The following is an 18,098-nucleotide window of genomic DNA, read 5'->3' as shown; positions in this document are numbered from 1 at the left end:
GTTTTCATATGAGGGGTCTGCGACGAATAGTTTAGGAGATATAACGATTTTTATAGAGAGATTGAATTTTCTCGAATTTTCCTTACCCCGGACCTTAAAAAATTGTAAAAAATTAAAAGTTCCTTTTTGGTGATAATATACCTCTTTTTCTATTGATCTGGTCACGTAGATCACGAAAGTTTTCATATGAGGGGTCTGCGACGAATAGTTTAGGAGATATAACGATTTTAGTAGAGAGATTGAATTTTTACGGTTTTTTCCAAAAATTTCGAATTCAAATTTCTCCTAAACTATGGGGACTACGGAAAATAGGTAAGCAGAGTTGGTATTGGCAGTTCATGATTATTCGAATTCCACTCACGAATGACAATATTTGAGTCGAAGAATTTTCTCGAATTTTTCTTACCCCGGACCTTGAAAAATTGTTAAAAATTAAAAGTTCCTTCTTGGTAATAATATACCTCTTTTTCTATTGATCTGGTCACGTAGATCACGAAAGTTTTCATATGAGGGGTCTGCGACGAATAGTCTAGGAGATATAACGATTTTAGTAGAGAGATTGAATTTTAACGGTTTTTTCCAAAAATTTCGAATTCAAATTTCTCCTAAACTATGGGGACTACGGAAAATAGGTAAGCAGAGTTGGTATTGGCAGTTCATGATTATTCGAATTCCACTCACGAATGACAATATTTGAGTCGAAGAATTTTCTCGAATTTTCTCGAATTTTCCTTACCCCGGACCTTGAAAAATTGTAAAAAATTAAAAGTTCCTTCTTGGTAATAATAAACCTCTTTTTCTATTGATCTGGTCACGTAGATCACGAAAGTTTTCATATGAGGGGTCTGCGACGAATAGTTTAGGAGATATAACGATTTTAGTAGAGAGATTGAATTTTTACGGTTTTTTCCAAAAATTTCGAATTCAAATTTCTCCTAAACTATGGGGACTACGGAAAATCGGTGAGCAGAGTTGGTATTGGCAGTTCATGGTTATTCGAATCCCACTCTCGCCTGACAATATTTGAGTCGAAAAATTTTCTCGAATTTTCTCGAATTTTCCCTACCCCGGACCTTAAAAAATTGTAAAAAATCAAAAGTTCCTTCTTGGTAATAATATACACCTTTTTCTATTGATCTGGTCATGTAGATCACGAAAGTTTTCATTTGAGGAGTCTGCGACGAATAGTTTAGGAGATATAACGATTTTTATAGAGAGATTGAATTTTCTCGAATTTTCCTTACCCCGGACCTTGAAAAATTGTAAAAAATTAAAAGATCTTTCTTGGTAATAAAATACCTCTTTTTCTATTGATCTGTTCACGTAGATCACGAAAGTTTTTATTTGAGGGGTCTGCGACGAATAGTCTAGGAGATATAACGATTTTAGTAGAGAGATTGAATTTTTACGGTTTTTTCCAAAAATTTCGAATTCAAATTTCTCCGAAACTATGGGGACTACAGAAAATCGGTGAGCAGAGTTGGTATTGGCAGTTCATGGTTATTCGAATCCCACTCTCGCCTGACAATATTTGAGTCGAAAAATTTTCTCGAATTTTCTCGAATTTTCCCTACCCCGGACCTTAAAAAATTGTAAAAAATCAAAAGTTCCTTCTTGGTAATAATATACAACTTTTTCTATTGATCTGGTCATGTAGATCAGGAAAGTTTTCATTTGAGGAGTCTGCGACGAATAGTTTAGGAGATATAACGATTTTTATAGAGAGATTGAATTTTCTCGAATTTTCCTTACCCCGGACCTTGAAAAATTGTAAAAAATTAAAAGATCTTTCTTGGTAATAAAATACCTCTTTTTCTATTGATCTGTTCACGTAGATCACGAAAGTTTTTATTTGAGGGGTCTGCGACGAATAGTTTAGGAGATATAACGATTTTTGTAGAGAGATTGAATTTTCTCGAATATTCCTTACCCCGGACCTTAAAAAATTGTAAAAAATTAAAAGTTCCTTCTTGGTGATAATATACCTCTTTTTCTATTGATCTGTTCACGTAGATCACGAAAGTTTTTATATGAGGGGTCTGCGACGAATAGTTTAGGAGATATAACGATTTTTATAGAGAGATTGAATTTTTACGGTTTTTTCCAAAAATTTCGACTTCAAATTTCTCCTAAACTATGGGGACTACGGAAAATAGGTAAGCAGAGTTGGTATTGGCAGTTCATGATTATTCGAATTCCACTCACGAATGACAATATTTGAGTCGAAGAATTTTCTCGAATTTTCTCGAATTTTCCTTACCCCGGACCTTAAAAAATTGTAAAAAATTAAAAGTTCCTTCTTGGTAATAATATACCTCTTTTTCTATTGATCTGGTCACGTAGATCACGAAAGTTTTTATTTGAGGGGTTTGCGACGAATAGTTTAGGAGATATAACGATTTATGTAGAGAGATTGAATTTTCTCGAATTTTCCTTACCCCGGACCTTAAAAAATTGTAAAAAATTAAAAGTTCCTTCTTGCTGATAATATACCTCTTTTTCTATTGATCTGTTCACGTAGATCACGAAAGTTTTTATATGAGGGGTCTGCGACGAATAGTTTAGGAGATATAACGATTTTTATAGAGAGATTGAATTTTTACGGTTTTTTCCAAAAATTTCGACTTCAAATTTCTCCTAAACTATGGGGACTACGGAAAATAGGTAAGCAGAGTTGGTATTGGCAGTTCATGATTATTCGAATTCCACTCACGAATGACAATATTTGAGTCGAAGAATTTTCTCGAATTTTCTCGAATTTTCCTTACCCCGGACCTTAAAAAATTGTAAAAAATTAAAAGTTCCTTCTTGGTAATAATATACCTCTTTTTCTATTGATCTGGTCACGTAGATCACGAAAGTTTTCATATGAGGGGTCTGCGACGAATAGTTTAGGAGATATAACGATTTTAGTAGAGAGATTGAATTTTTACGGTTTTTTCCAAAAATTTCGAATTCAAATTTCTCCTAAACTATGGGGACTACGGAAAATAGGTAGGCAGATTTGGTATTGGCAGTTCATGATTATTCGAATTCCACTCACGAATGACAATATTTGAGTCGAAGAATTTTCTCGAATTTTCTCGAATTTTCCTTACCCCGGACCTTAAAAAATTGTAAAAAATTAAAAGTTCCTTCTTGGTAATAATATAGCTCTTTTTTTATTGATCTGGTCACGTAGATCACGAAAGTTTTTATTTGAGGGGTTTGCGACGAATAGTTTAGGAGATATAACGATTTTTGTAGAGAGATTGAATTTTTACGGTTTTTTCCAAAAACTTCGAATTCAAATTTCTCCTAAACTATGGGGACTACGGAAAATCGGTAAGCAGAGTTGGTATTGGCAGTTCATGGTTATTCGAATCCCACTTTCGCCTGACAATATTTGAGTCGAAAAATTCTCTCGAATTTTCTCGAATTTTTCTTACCCCGGACCTTAAAAAATTGTAAAAAATTGAAAGTTCCTTCTTGGTAATAATATACCTCTTTTTCTATTGATCTGGTCATGTAGATCACGAAAGTTTTTATTTGAGGAGTCTGCGACGAATAGTTTAGGAGATATAACGATTATTATAGAGAGATTGAATTTTCTCGAATTTTCCTTACCCCAGACCTTGAAAAATTGTAAAAAATTGAAAGATCTTTCTTGGTAATAAAATACCTCTTTTTCTATTGATCTGTTCACGTAGATCACGAAAGTTTTTATTTGAGGGGTCTGCGACGAATAGTTTAGGAGATATAACGATTTTTGTAGAGAGATTGAATTTTCTCGAATTTTCCTTACCCCGGACCTTAAAAAATTGTAAAAAATTAAAAGTTCCTTCTTGGTGATAATATACCTCTTTTTCTATTGATCTGTTCACGTAGATCACGAAAGTTTTTATATGAGGGGTCTGCGACGAATAGTTTAGGAGATATAACGATTTTTATAGAGAGATTGAATTTTTACGGTTTTTTCCAAAAATTTCGACTTCAAATTTCTCCTAAACTATGGGGACTACGGAAAATCGGTAAGCAGAGTTGGTATTGGCAGTTCATGATTATTCGAATTCCACTCACGAATGACAATATTTGAGTCGAAGAATTTTCTCGAATTTTTCTTACCCCGGACCTTGAAAAATTGTAAAAAATTAAAAGTTCATTCTTGGTAATAATATACCTCTTTTTCTATTGATCTGGTCACGTAGATCACGAAAGTTTGCATATGAGGGGTCTGCGACGAATAGTTTAGGAGATATAACGATTTTAGTAGAGAGATTGAATTTTTACGGTTTTTTCCAAAAATTTCGAATTCAAATTTCTCCTAAACTATGGGGACTACGGAAAATAGGTAGGCAGATTTGGTATTGGCAGTTCATGATTATTCGAATTCCACTCACGAATGACAATATTTGAGTCGAAGAATTTTCTCGAATTTTCTCGAATTTTCCTTACCCCGGACCTTAAAAAATTGTAAAAAATTAAAAGTTCCTTCTTGGTAATAATATACCTCTTTTTTTATTGATCTGGTCACATAGATCACGAAAGTTTTTATTTGAGGGGTTTGCGACGAATAGTTTAGGAGATATAACGATTTTTGTAGAGAGATTGAATTTTTACGGTTTTTTCCAAAAACTTCGAATTCAAATTTCTCCTAAACTATGGGGACTACGGAAAATCGGTGAGCAGAGTTGATATTGGCAGTTCATGGTTATTCGAATCCCACTCTCGCCTGACAATATTTGAGTCGAAAAATTCTCTCGAATTTTCTCGAATTTTTCTTACCCCGGACCTTAAAAAATTGTAAAAAATTGAAAGTTCCTTCTTGGTAATAATATACCTCTTTTTCTATTGATCTGGTCATGTAGATCACGAAAGTTTTTATTTGAGGAGTCTGCGACGAATAGTTTAGGAGATATAACGATTTTTATAGAGAGATTGAATTTTCTCGAATTTTCCTTACCCCGGACCTTGAAAAATTGTAAAAAATTGAAAGATCTTTCTTGGTAATAAAATACCTCTTTTTCTATTGATCTGTTCACGTAGATCACGAAAGTTTTTATTTGAGGGGTCTGCGACGAATAGTTTAGGAGATATAACGATTTTTGTAGAGAGATTGAATTTTCTCGAATTTTCCTTACCCCGGACCTTAAAAAATTGTAAAAAATTAAAAGTTCCTTCTTGGTGATAATATACCTCTTTTTCTATTGATCTGTTCACGTAGATCACGAAAGTTTTTATATGAGGGGTCTGCGACGAATAGTTTAGGAGATATAACGATTTTTATAGAGAGATTGAATTTTTACGGTTTTTTCCAAAAATTTCGACTTCAAATTTCTCCTAAACTATGGGGACTACGGAAAATCGGTAAGCAGAGTTGGTATTGGCAGTTCATGATTATTCGAATTCCACTCACGAATGACAATATTTGAGTCGAAGAATTTTCTCGAATTTTTCTTACCCCGGACCTTGAAAAATTGTAAAAAATTAAAAGTTCCTTCTTGGTAATAATATACCTCTTTTTCTCTTGATCTGGTCACGTAGATCACGAAAGTTTCCATATGAGGGGTCTGCGACGAATAGTTTAGGAGATATAACGATTTTAGTAGAGAGATTGAATTTTTACGGTTTTTTCCAAAAATTTCGAATTCAAATTTCTCCTAAACTATGGGGACTACGGAAAATAGGTAGGCAGATTTGGTATTGGCAGTTCATGATTATTCGAATTCCACTCACGAATGACAATATTTGAGTCGAAGAATTTTCTCGAATTTTCCTTACCCCGGACCTTAAAAAATTGTAAAAAATTGAAAGTTCCTTCTTGGTAATAATATACCTCTTTTTTTATTGATCTGGTCACGTAGATCACGAAAGTTTTTATTTGAGGGGTTTGCGACGAATAGTTTAGGAGATATAACGATTTTTGTAGAGAGATTGAATTTTTACGGTTTTTTCCAAAAACTTCGAATTCAAATTTCTCCTAAACTATGGGGACTACGGAAAATCGGTGAGCAGAGTTGGTATTGGCAGTTCATGGTTATTCGAATCCCACTCTCGCCTGACAATATTTGAGTCGAAAAATTCTCTCGAATTTTCTCGAATTTTTCTTAGCCCGGACCTTAAAAAATTATAAAAAATTGAAAGTTCCTTCTTGGTAATAATATACCTCTTTTTCTATTGATCTGGTCATGTAGATCACGAAAGTTTTTATTTGAGGAGTCTGCGACGAATAGTTTAGGAGATATAACGATTTTTATAGAGAGATTGAATTTTCTCGAATTTTCCTTACCCCGGACCTTGAAAAATTGTAAAAAATTGAAAGATCTTTCTTGGTAATAAAATACCTCTTTTTCTATTGATCTGTTCACGTAGATCACGAAAGTTTTTATTTGAGGGGTCTGCGACGAATAGTTTAGGAGATATAACGATTTTTGTAGAGAGATTGAATTTTCTCGAATTTTCCTTACCCCGGACCTTAAAAAATTGTAAAAAATTAAAAGTTCCTTCTTGGTGATAATATACCTCTTTTTCTATTGATCTGTTCACGTAGATCACGAAAGTTTTTATATGAGGGGTCTGCGACGAATAGTTTAGGAGATATAACGATTTTTATAGAGAGATTGAATTTTTACGGTTTTTTCCAAAAATTTCGACTTCAAATTTCTCCTAAACTATGGGGACTACGGAAAATCGGTAAGCAGAGTTGGTATTGGCAGTTCATGATTATTCGAATTCCACTCACGAATGACAATATTTGAGTCGAAGAATTTTCTCGAATTTTTCTTACCCCGGACCTTGAAAAATTGTAAAAAATTAAAAGTTCCTTCTTGGTAATAATATACCTCTTTTTCTATTGATCTGGTCACGTAGATCACGAAAGTTTTCATATGAGGGGTCTGCGACGAATAGTCTAGGAGATATAACGATTTTAGTAGAGAGATTGAATTTTTACGGTTTTTTCCAAAAATTTCGAATTCAAATTTCTCCTAAACTATGGGGACTACGGAAAATAGGTAAGCAGAGTTGGTATTGGCAGTTCATGATTATTCGAATTCCACTCACGAATGACAATATTTGAGTCGAAGAATTTTCTCGAATTTTTCTTACCCCGGACCTTGAAAAATTGTTAAAAATTAAAAGTTCCTTCTTGGTAATAATATACCTCTTTTTCTATTGATCTGGTCACGTAGATCACGAAAGTTTTCATATGAGGGGTCTGCGACGAATAGTCTAGGAGATATAACGATTTTAGTAGAGAGATTGAATTTTAACGGTTTTTTCCAAAAATTTCGAATTCAAATTTCTCCTAAACTATGGGGACTACGGAAAATAGGTAAGCAGAGTTGGTATTGGCAGTTCATGATTATTCGAATTCCACTCACGAATGACAATATTTGAGTCGAAGAATTTTCTCGAATTTTCCTTACCCCGGACCTTAAAAAATTGTAAAAAATTAAAAGTTCCTTCTTGGTAATAATATACCTCTTTTTCTATTGATCTGGTCACGTAGATCACGAAAGTTTTTATTTGAGGGGTTTGCGACGAATAGTTTAGGAGATATAACGATTTTTGTAGAGAGATTGAATTTTTACGGTTTTTTCCAAAAATTTCGAATTCAAATTTCTCCTAAACTATGGGGACTACGGAAAATCGGTAAGCAGAGTTGGTATTGGCAGTTCATGGTTATTCGAATCCCACTCACGAATGACAATATTTGAGTCGAAGAATTTTCTCGAATTTTCTCGAATTTTCCTTACCCCGGACCTTGAAAAATTGTAAAAAATTAAAAGTTCCTTCTTGGTGATAATATACCTCTTTTTCTATTGATCTGTTCACGTGTATCACGAAAATTTTTATATGAGGGGTCTGCGACGAATAGTTTAGGAGATATAACGATTTTTATAGAGAGATTGAATTTTTACGGTTTTTTCCGAAAATTTCGACTTCAAATTTCTCCTTAACTATGGGGACTACGGAAAATAGGTAAGCAGAGTTGGTATTGGCAGTTCATGATTATTCGAATTCCACTCACGAATGACAATATTTGAGTCGAAGAATTTTCTCGAATTTTCTCGAATTTTCCTTACCCCGGACCTTGAAAAATTGTAAAAAATTAAAAGTTCCTTCTTGGTAATAATAAACCTCTTTTTCTATTGATCTGGTCACGTAGATCACGAAAGTTTTCATATGAGGGGTCTGCGACGAATAGTTTAGGAGATATAACGATTTTAGTAGAGAGATTGAATTTTTACGGTTTTTTCCAAAAATTTCGAATTCAAATTTCTCCTAAACTATGGGGACTACGGAAAATCGGTGAGCAGAGTTGGTATTGGCAGTTCATGGTTATTCGAATCCCACTCTCGCCTGACAATATTTGAGTCGAAAAATTTTCTCGAATTTTCTCGAATTTTCCTTACCCCGGACCTTAAAAAATTGTAAAAAATCAAAAGTTCCTTCTTGGTAATAATATACACCTTTTTCTATTGATCTGGTCATGTAGATCACGAAAGTTTTCATTTGAGGAGTCTGCGACGAATAGTTTAGGAGATATAACGATTTTTATAGAGAGATTGAATTTTCTCGAATTTTCCTTACCCCGGACCTTGAAAAATTGTAAAAAATTAAAAGATCTTTCTTGGTAATAAAATACCTCTTTTTCTATTGATCTGTTCACGTAGATCACGAAAGTTTTTATTTGAGGGGTCTGCGACGAATAGTTTAGGAGATATAACGATTTTTGTAGAGAGATTGAATTTTCTCGAATATTCCTTACCCCGGACCTTAAAAAATTGTAAAAAATTAAAAGTTCCTTCATGGTGATAATATACCTCTTTTTCTATTGATCTGTTCACGTAGATCACGAAAGTTTTTATATGAGGGGTCTGCGACGAATAGTTTAGGAGATATAACGATTTTTATAGAGAGATTGAATTTTTACGGTTTTTTCCAAAAATTTCGACTTCAAATTTCTCCTAAACTATGGGGACTACGGAAAATAGGTAAGCAGAGTTGGTATTGGCAGTTCATGATTATTCGAATTCCACTCACGAATGACAATATTTGAGTCGAAGAATTTTCTCGAATTTTCTCGAATTTTCCTTACCCCGGACCTTAAAAAATTGTAAAAAATTAAAAGTTCCTTCTTGGTAATAATATACCTCTTTTTCTATTGATCTGGTCACGTAGATCACGAAAGTTTTTATTTGAGGGGTTTGCGACGAATAGTTTAGGAGATATAACGATTTTTGTAGAGAGATTGAATTTTCTCGAATTTTCCTTACCCCGGACCTTAAAAAATTGTAAAAAATTAAAAGTTCCTTCTTGGTGATAATATACCTCTTTTTCTATTGATCTGTTCACGTAGATCACGAAAGTTTTTATATGAGGGGTCTGCGACGAATAGTTTAGGAGATATAACGATTTTTATAGAGAGATTGAATTTTTACGGTTTTTTCCAAAAATTTCGACTTCAAATTTCTCCTAAACTATGGGGACTACGGAAAATAGGTAAGCAGAGTTGGTATTGGCAGTTCATGATTATTCGAATTCCACTCACGAATGACAATATTTGAGTCGAAGAATTTTCTCGAATTTTCTCGAATTTTCCTTACCCCGGACCTTAAAAAATTGTAAAAAATTGAAAGTTCCTTCTTGGTGATAATATACCTCTTTTTCTATCGATCTGTTCACGTAGATCACGAAAGTTTTTATATGAGGTGTCTGCGACGAATAGTTTAGGAGATATAACGATTTTTATAGAGAGATTGAATTTTTACGGTTTTTTCCAAAAATTTCGACTTCAAATTTCTCCTAAACTATGGGGACTACGGAAAATCGGTAAGCAGAGTTGGTATTGGCAGTTCATGATTATTCGAATTCCACTCACGAATGACAATATTTGAGTCGAAGAATTTCCTCGAATTTTCCTTACCGCGGACCTTAAAAAATTGTAAAAAATTAAAAGTTCCTTCTTGGTGATAATATACCTCTTTTTCTATTGATCTGTTCACGTAGATCACGAAAGTTTTTATATGAGGGGTCTGCAACGAATAGTTTAGGAGATATAACGATTTTTATAGAGAGATTGAATTTTTACGGTTTTTTCCAAAAATTTCGACTTCAAATTTCTCCTAAATTATGGGGACTACGGAAAATCGGTAAGCAGAGTTGGTATTGGCAGTTCATGATTATTCGAATTCCACTCACGAATGACAATATTTGAGTCGAAGATTTTTCTCGAATTTTTCTTACCCCGGACCTTGAAAAATTGTGAAAAATTAAAAGTTCCTTCTTGGTAATAATATACCTCTTTTTCTATTGATCTGTTCACGTAGATCACGAAAGTTTTCATATGAGGTGTCTGCGACGAATAGTTTAGGAGATATAACGATTTTAGTAGAGAGATTGAATTTTTACGGTTTTTTCCAAAAATTTCGAATTCAAATTTCTCCTAAACTATGGGGACTACGGAAAATCGGTAAGCAGAGTTGGTATTGGCAGTTCATGGTTATCCGAATCCCACTCTCGCCTGACAATATTTGAGTCGAAAAATTTTCTCGAATTTTCTCGAATTTTCCTTACCCCGGACCTTAGAAAATTGTACAAAATTAAAAGTTCCTTCTTGGTAATAATATACCTCTTTTTCTATTGATCTGGTCATGTAGATCACGAAAGTTTTTATTTGAGGGGTTTGCGACGAATAGTTTAGGAGATATAACGATTTTTGTAGAGAGATTGAATTTTTACGGTTTTTTCCAAAAATTTCGAATTCAAATTTCTATTTAACTATGGGGACTACGGAAAATCGATAAGCAGAGTTGGTATTGGCAGTTCATGGTTATCCGAATCCCACTCTCGCCTGACAATATTTGAGTCGAAAAATTTTCTCGAATTTTCTCGAATTTTCCTTACCCCGGACCTTAAAAAATTGTAAAAAATTAAAAGTTCCTTCTTGGTAATAATATACCTCTTTTTCTATTGATCTGGTCATGTAGATCACGAAAGTTTTTATTTGAGGAGTCTGCGACGAATAGTTTAGGAGATATAACGATTTTTATAGAGAGATTGAATTTCCTCGAATTTTCCTTACCCCGGACCTTGAAAAATTGAAAAAAAATTGAAAGATCTTTCTTGGTAATGAAATACCTCTTTTTCTATTGATCTGTTCACGTAGATCACGAAAGTTTTTATTTGAGGGTTATGCGACGAATAGTATAGGAGATATAACGATTTTTGTAGAGAGATTGAATTTTCTCGAATTTTCCTTACCGCGGACCTTAAAAAATTGTAAAAAATCAAAAGTTCCTTCTTGGTGATAATATACCTCTTTTTCTATTGATCTGTTCACGTAGATCACGAAAGTTTTTATATGAGGGGTCTGCGACGAATAGTTTAGGAGATATAGCGATTTTTATAGAGAGATTGAATTTTTACGGTTTTTTACAAAAATTTCGACTTCAAATTTCTGCTAAATTATGGGGACTACGGAAAATCGGTAAGCAGAGTTGGTATTGGCAGTTCATGATTATTCGAATTCCACTCACGAATGACAATATTTGAGTCGAAGATTTTTCTCGAATTTTCCTTACCCCGGACCTTGAAAAATTGTAAAAAATTTAAAGTTCCTTCTTGGTAATAATATACCTCTTTTTCTATTGATCTGGTCACGTTGATCACGAAAGTTTTCATATAAGGGGTCTGCGACGAATAGTTTAGGAGATATAACGATTTTAGTATTGAGATTGAATTTTTACGGTTTTTTCCAAAAATTTCGAATTCAAATTTCTCCTAAACTATGGGGACTACGAAAAATCGGTAAGCAGAGTTGGTATTGGCAGTTCATGGTTATTCGAATCCCACTCTCGCCTGACAATATTTGAGTCGAAAAATTTTCTCGAATTTTCCTTACCCCGGACCTTAAAAAATTGTACAAAATTAAAAGTTCCTTCTTGGTAATAATATACCTCTTTTTCTATTGATCTGGTCATGTAGATCACGAAAGTTTTTATTTGAGGGGTTTGCGACGAATAGTTTAGGAGATATAACGATTTTTGTAGAGAGATTGAATTTTTACGGTTTTTTCCAAAAATTTCGAATTCAAATTTCTCCTTAACTATGGGGACTACTTAAAATCGGTAAGCAGAGTTGGTATTGGCAGTTCATGGTTATCCGAATCCCACACTCGCCTGACAATATTTGAGTCGAAAAATTTTCTCGAATTTTCTCGAATTTTCCTCACCCCGGACCTTAAAAAATTGAAAAAATTAAAAGTTCCTTCTTGGTGATAATTTACCTCTTTTTCTATTGATCTGTTCACGTAGATCACGAAAGTTTTAATATGAGGGGTCTGCGACGAATAGTTTAGGAGATATAACGATTTTTATAGAGAGATTGAATTTTCTCGAATTTTCCTTACCCCGGACCTTGAAAAATTGTAAAAAATTAAAAGATCTTTCTTGGTAATAAAATACCTCTTTTTCTATTGATCTGTTCACGTAGATCACGAAAGTTTTTATTTGAGGGGTCTGCGACGAATAGTTTAGGAGATAAAACGATTTTAGAAGAGAGATTGAATTTTCTCGAATTTTCCTTACCCCGGACCTTAAAAAATTGTAAAAAATTAAAAGTTCCTTCTTGGTGATAATAAACCTCTTTTTCTATTGATCTGTTCACGTAGATCACGAAAGTTTTTATATGAGGGGTCTGCCACGAATAGTTTAGGAGATATAACGATTTTTATAGAGAGATTGAATTTTTACGGTTTTTTCCAAAAATATATATATATATTATTACCAAGAAGGAACTTTTAATTTTTTACAATTTTTCAAGGTCCGGGGTAAGAAAAATTCGAGAAAAATCTTCGACTCAAATATTGTCATTCGTGAGTGGAATTCGAATAATCATGAACTGCCAATACCAACTCTGCTTACCGATTTTCCGTAGTCCCCATAATTTAGGAGAAATTTGAAGTCGAAATTTTTGGAAAAAACCGTAAAAATTCAATCTCTCTATAAAAATCGTTATATCTCCTAAACTATTCGTTGCAGACCCCTCATATAAAAACTTTCGTGATCTACGTGAACAGATCAATAGAAAAAGAGGTATATTATCACCAAGAAGGAACTTTTAATTTTTTACAATTTTTTAAGGTCCGCGGTAAGGAAAATTCGAGGAAATTCTTCGACTCAAATATTGTCATTCGTGAGTGGAATTCGAATAATCATGAACTGCCAATACCAACTCTGCTTACCGATTTTCCGTAGTCCCCATAGTTTAGGAGAAATTTGAAGTCGAAATTTTTGGAAAAAACCGTAAAAATTCAATCTCTCTAAACTATTCGTCGCAGACACCTCATATAAAAACTTTCGTGATCTACGTGAACAGATCGATAGAAAAAGAGGTATATTATCACCAAGAAGGAACTTTCAATTTCTTACAATTTTTTAAGGTCCGGGGTAAGGAAAATTCGAGAAAATTCGAGAAAATTCTTCTACTCAAATATTGTCATTCGTGAGTGGAATTCGAATAATCATGAACTGCCAATACCAACTCTGCTTACCTATTTTCCGTAGTCCCCATAGTTTAGGAGAAATTTGAAGTCGAAATTTTTGGAAAAAACCGTAAAAATTCAATCTCTCTATAAAAATCGTTATATCTCCTAAACTATTCGTCGCAGACCCCTCATATAAAAACTTTCGTGATCTACGTGAACAGATCAATAGAAAAAGAGGTATATTATCACCAAGAAGGAACTTTTAATTTTTTACAATTTTTTAAGGTCCGGGGTAAGGAAAATTCGAGAAAATTCAATCTCTCTACAAAAATCGTTATATCTCCTAAACTATTCGTCGCAAACCCCTCAAATAAAAACTTTCGTGATCTACGTGACCAGATCAATAGAAAAAGAGGTATATTATTACCAAGAAGGAACTTTTAATTTTTTACAATTTTTTAAGGTCCGGGGTAAGGAAAATTCGAGAAAATTCTTCGACTCAAATATTGTCATTCGTGAGTGGAATTCGAATAATCATGAACTGCCAATACCAACTCTGCTTACCTATTTTCCGTAGTCCCCATAGTTTAGGAGAAATTTGAAGTCGAAATTTTTGGAAAAAACCGTAAAAATTCAATCTCTCTATAAAAATCGTTATATCTCCTAAACTATTCGTCGCAGACTCCTCATATGAAAACTTTCGTGATCTACGTGACCAGATCAATAGAAAAAGAGGTATTTTATTACCAAGAAAGATCTTTTAATTTTTTACAATTTTTCAAGGTCCGGGGTAAGGAAAATTCGAGAAAATTCAATCTCTCTATAAAAATCGTTATATCTCCTAAACTATTCGTCGCAGACTCCTCAAATAAAAACTTTCGTGATCTACGTGACCAGATCAATAGAAAGAGAGGTATATTATTACCAAGAAGGAACTTTTAATTTTTTACAATTTTTTAAGGTCCGGGGTAAGGAAAATTCGAGAAAATTCGAGAAAATTCTTCGACTCAAATATTGTCGTTCGTGAGTGGAATTCGAATAATCATGAACTGCCAATACCAACTCTGCTTACCTATTTTCCGTAGTCCCCATAGTTTAGGAGAAATTTGAATTCGAAATTTTTGGAAAAAACCGTAAAAATTCAATCTCTCTACTAAAATCGTTATATCTCCCAAACTATTCGTCGCAGACTCCTCATATGAAAACTTTCGTGATCTACGTGACCAGATCAATAGAAAAAGAGGTATATTATTACCAAGAAGGAACTTTTAATTTTTTACAATTTTTCAAGGTCCGGGGTAAGAAAAATTCGAGGAAATTCTTCGACTCAAATATTGTCATTCGTGAGTGGAATTCGAATAATCATGAACTGCCAATACCAACTCTGCTTACCGATTTTCCGTAGTCCCCATAGTTTAGGAGAAATTTGAAGTCGAAATTTTTGGAAAAAACCGTAAAAATTCAATCTCTCTATAAAAATCGTTATATCTCCTAAACTATTCGTCGCAGACCCCTCATATAAAAACTTTCGTGATCTACGTGAACAGATCAATAGAAAAAGAGGTATATTATCACCAAGAAGGAACTTTTAATTTTTTACAATTTTTTAAGGTCCGGGGTAAGGAAAATTCGAGAAAATTCAATCTCTCTACAAAAATCGTTATATCTCCTAAACTATTCGTCGCAGACCCCTCAAATAAAAACTTTCGTGATCTACGTGAACAGATCAATAGAAAAAGAGGTATTTTATTACCAAGAAAGATCTTTTAATTTTTTACAATTTTTCAAGGTCCGGGGTAAGGAAAATTCGAGAAAATTCAATCTCTCTATAAAAATCGTTATATCTCCTAAACTATTCGTCGCAGACTCCTCAAATGAATACTTTCGTGATCAACATGACCAGATCAATAGAAAAAGGTGTATATTATTACCAAGAAGGAACTTTTGATTTTTTACAATTTTTTAAGGTCCGGGGTAAGGAAAATTCGAGAAAATTCGAGAAAATTCTTCGACTCAAATATTGTCAGGCGAGAGTGGGATTCGAATAACCATGAACTGCCAATACCAACTCTGCTCACCGATTTTCCGTAGTCCCCATAGTTTAGGAGAAATTTGAATTCGAAATTTTTGGAAAAAAACCGTAAAAATTCAATCTCTCTACTAAAATCGTTATATCTCCTAAACTATTCGTCGCAGACCCCTCATATGAAAACTTTCGTGATCTACGTGACCAGATCAATAGAAAAAGAGGTATATTATTACCAAGAAGGAACTTTTAATTTTTTACAATTTTTTAAGGTCCGGGGTAAGGAAAATTCGAGAAAATTCGAGAAAATTCTTCGACTCAAATATTGTCATTCGTGAGTGGAATTCGAATAATCATGAACTGCCAATACCAACTCTGCTTACCTATTTTCCGTAGTCCCCATAGTTTAGGAGAAATTTGAAGTCGAAATTTTTGGAAAAAACCGTAAAAATTCAATCTCTCTATAAAAATCGTTATATCTCCTAAACTATTCGTCGCAGACCCCTCATATGAAAACTTTCGTGATCTACGTGAACAGATCAATAGAAAAAGAGGTATATTATCAGCAAGAAGGAACTTTTAATTTTTTACAATTTTTTAAGGTCCGGGGTAAGGAAAATTCGAGAAAATTCGAGAAAATTTTTCGACTCAAATATTGTCATTCGTGAGTGGGATTCGAATAACCATGAACTGCCAATACCAACTCTGCTTACCGATTTTCCGTAGTCCCCATAGTTTAGGAGAAATTTGAAGTCGAAATTTTCGGAAAAAACCGTAAAAATTCAATCTCTCTACTAAAATCGTTATATCTCCTAGACTATTCGTCGCAGACCCCTCATATGAAAACTTTCGTGATCTACGTGACCAGATCAATAGAAAAAGAGGTATATTATTACCAAGAAGGAACTTTTAATTTTTTACAATTTTTTAAGGTCCGGGGTAAGGAAAATTCGAGAAAATTCTTCGACTCAAATATTGTCATTCGTGAGTGGAATTCGAATAATCATGAACTGCCAATACCAACTCTGCTTACCGATTTTCCGTAGTCCCCATAGTTTAGGAGAAATTTGAAGTCGAAATTTTCGGAAAAAACCGTAAAAATTCAATCTCTCTACTAAAATCGTTATATCTCCTAGACTATTCGTCGCAGACCCCTCATATGAAAACTTTCGTGATCTACGTGACCAGATCAATAGAAAAAGAGGTATATTATTACCAAGAAGGAACTTTTAATTTTTTACAATTTTTTAAGGTCCGGGGTAAGGAAAATTCGAGAAAATTCTTCGACTCAAATATTGTCATTCGTGAGTGGAATTCGAATGAACTGCCAATACCAACTCTGCTTACCTATTTTCCGTAGTCCCCATAGTTTAGGAGAAATTTGAATTCGAAATTTTTGGAAAAAACCGTTAAAATTCAATCTCTCTACTAAAATCGTTATATCTCCTAGACTATTCGTCGCAGACCCCTCATATGAAAACTTTCGTGATCTACGTGACCAGATCAATAGAAAAAGAGGTATATTATTACCAAGAAGGAACTTTTAATTTTTAACAATTTTTCAAGGTCCGGGGTAAGGAAAATTCGAGAAAATTCTTCGACTCAAATATTGTCATTCGTGAGTGGAATTCGAATAATCATGAACTGCCAATACCAATTCTGCTTACCGATTTTCCGTAGTCCCCATAGTTTAGGAGAAATTTGAAGTCGAAATTTTTGGAAAAAACCGTAAAAATTCAATCTCTCTATAAAAATCGTTATATCTCCTAAACTATTCGTTGCAGACCCCTCATATAAAAACTTTCGTGATCTACGTGAACAGATCAATAGAAAAAGACGTATATTATCACCAAGAAGGAACTATTAATTTTTTACAATTTTTTAAGATCCGGGGTAAGGAAAATTCGAGAAAATTCAGTCTCTCTACAAAAATCGTTATATCTCCTAAACTATTCGTCGCAGACCCCTCAAATAAAAACTTTCGTGATCTACGTGAACAGATCAATAGAAAAAGAGGTATTTTATTACCAAGAAAGATCTTTTAATTTTTTACAATTTTTCAAGGTCCGGGGTAAGGAAAATTCGAGAAAATTCAATCTCTCTATAAAAATCGTTATATCTCCTAAACTATTCGTCGCAGACTCCTCAAATAAAAACTTTCGTGATCTACATGACCAGATCAATAGAAAAAGAGGTATATTATTACCAAGAAGGAACTTTTAATTTTTTACAATTTTTTAAGGTCCGGGGTAAGGAAATTTCGAGAAAATTCGGGAAAATTCTTCGACTCAAATATTGTCATTCGTGAGTGGAATTCGAATAATCATGAACTGCCAATACCAACTCTGCTTACCTATTTTCCGTAGTCCCCATAGTTTAGGAGAAATTTGAATTCGAAATTTTTGGAAAAAACCGTAAAAATTCAATCTCTCTACTAAAATCGTTATATCTCCTAAACTATTCGTCGCAGACCCCTCATATGAAAACTTTCGTGATCTACGTGACCAGATCAATAGAAAAAGAGGTATATTATTACCAAGAAGGAACTTTTAATTTTTTACAATTCTTCAAGGTCCGGGATAAGAAAAATTCGAGAAAATT

This window comes from Harmonia axyridis, chromosome 4 (assembly GCF_914767665.1).
Source record: "Harmonia axyridis chromosome 4, icHarAxyr1.1, whole genome shotgun sequence".
Taxonomy (NCBI): domain Eukaryota; kingdom Metazoa; phylum Arthropoda; class Insecta; order Coleoptera; family Coccinellidae; genus Harmonia; species Harmonia axyridis.
This window is presented reverse-complemented; position numbering follows the sequence as displayed.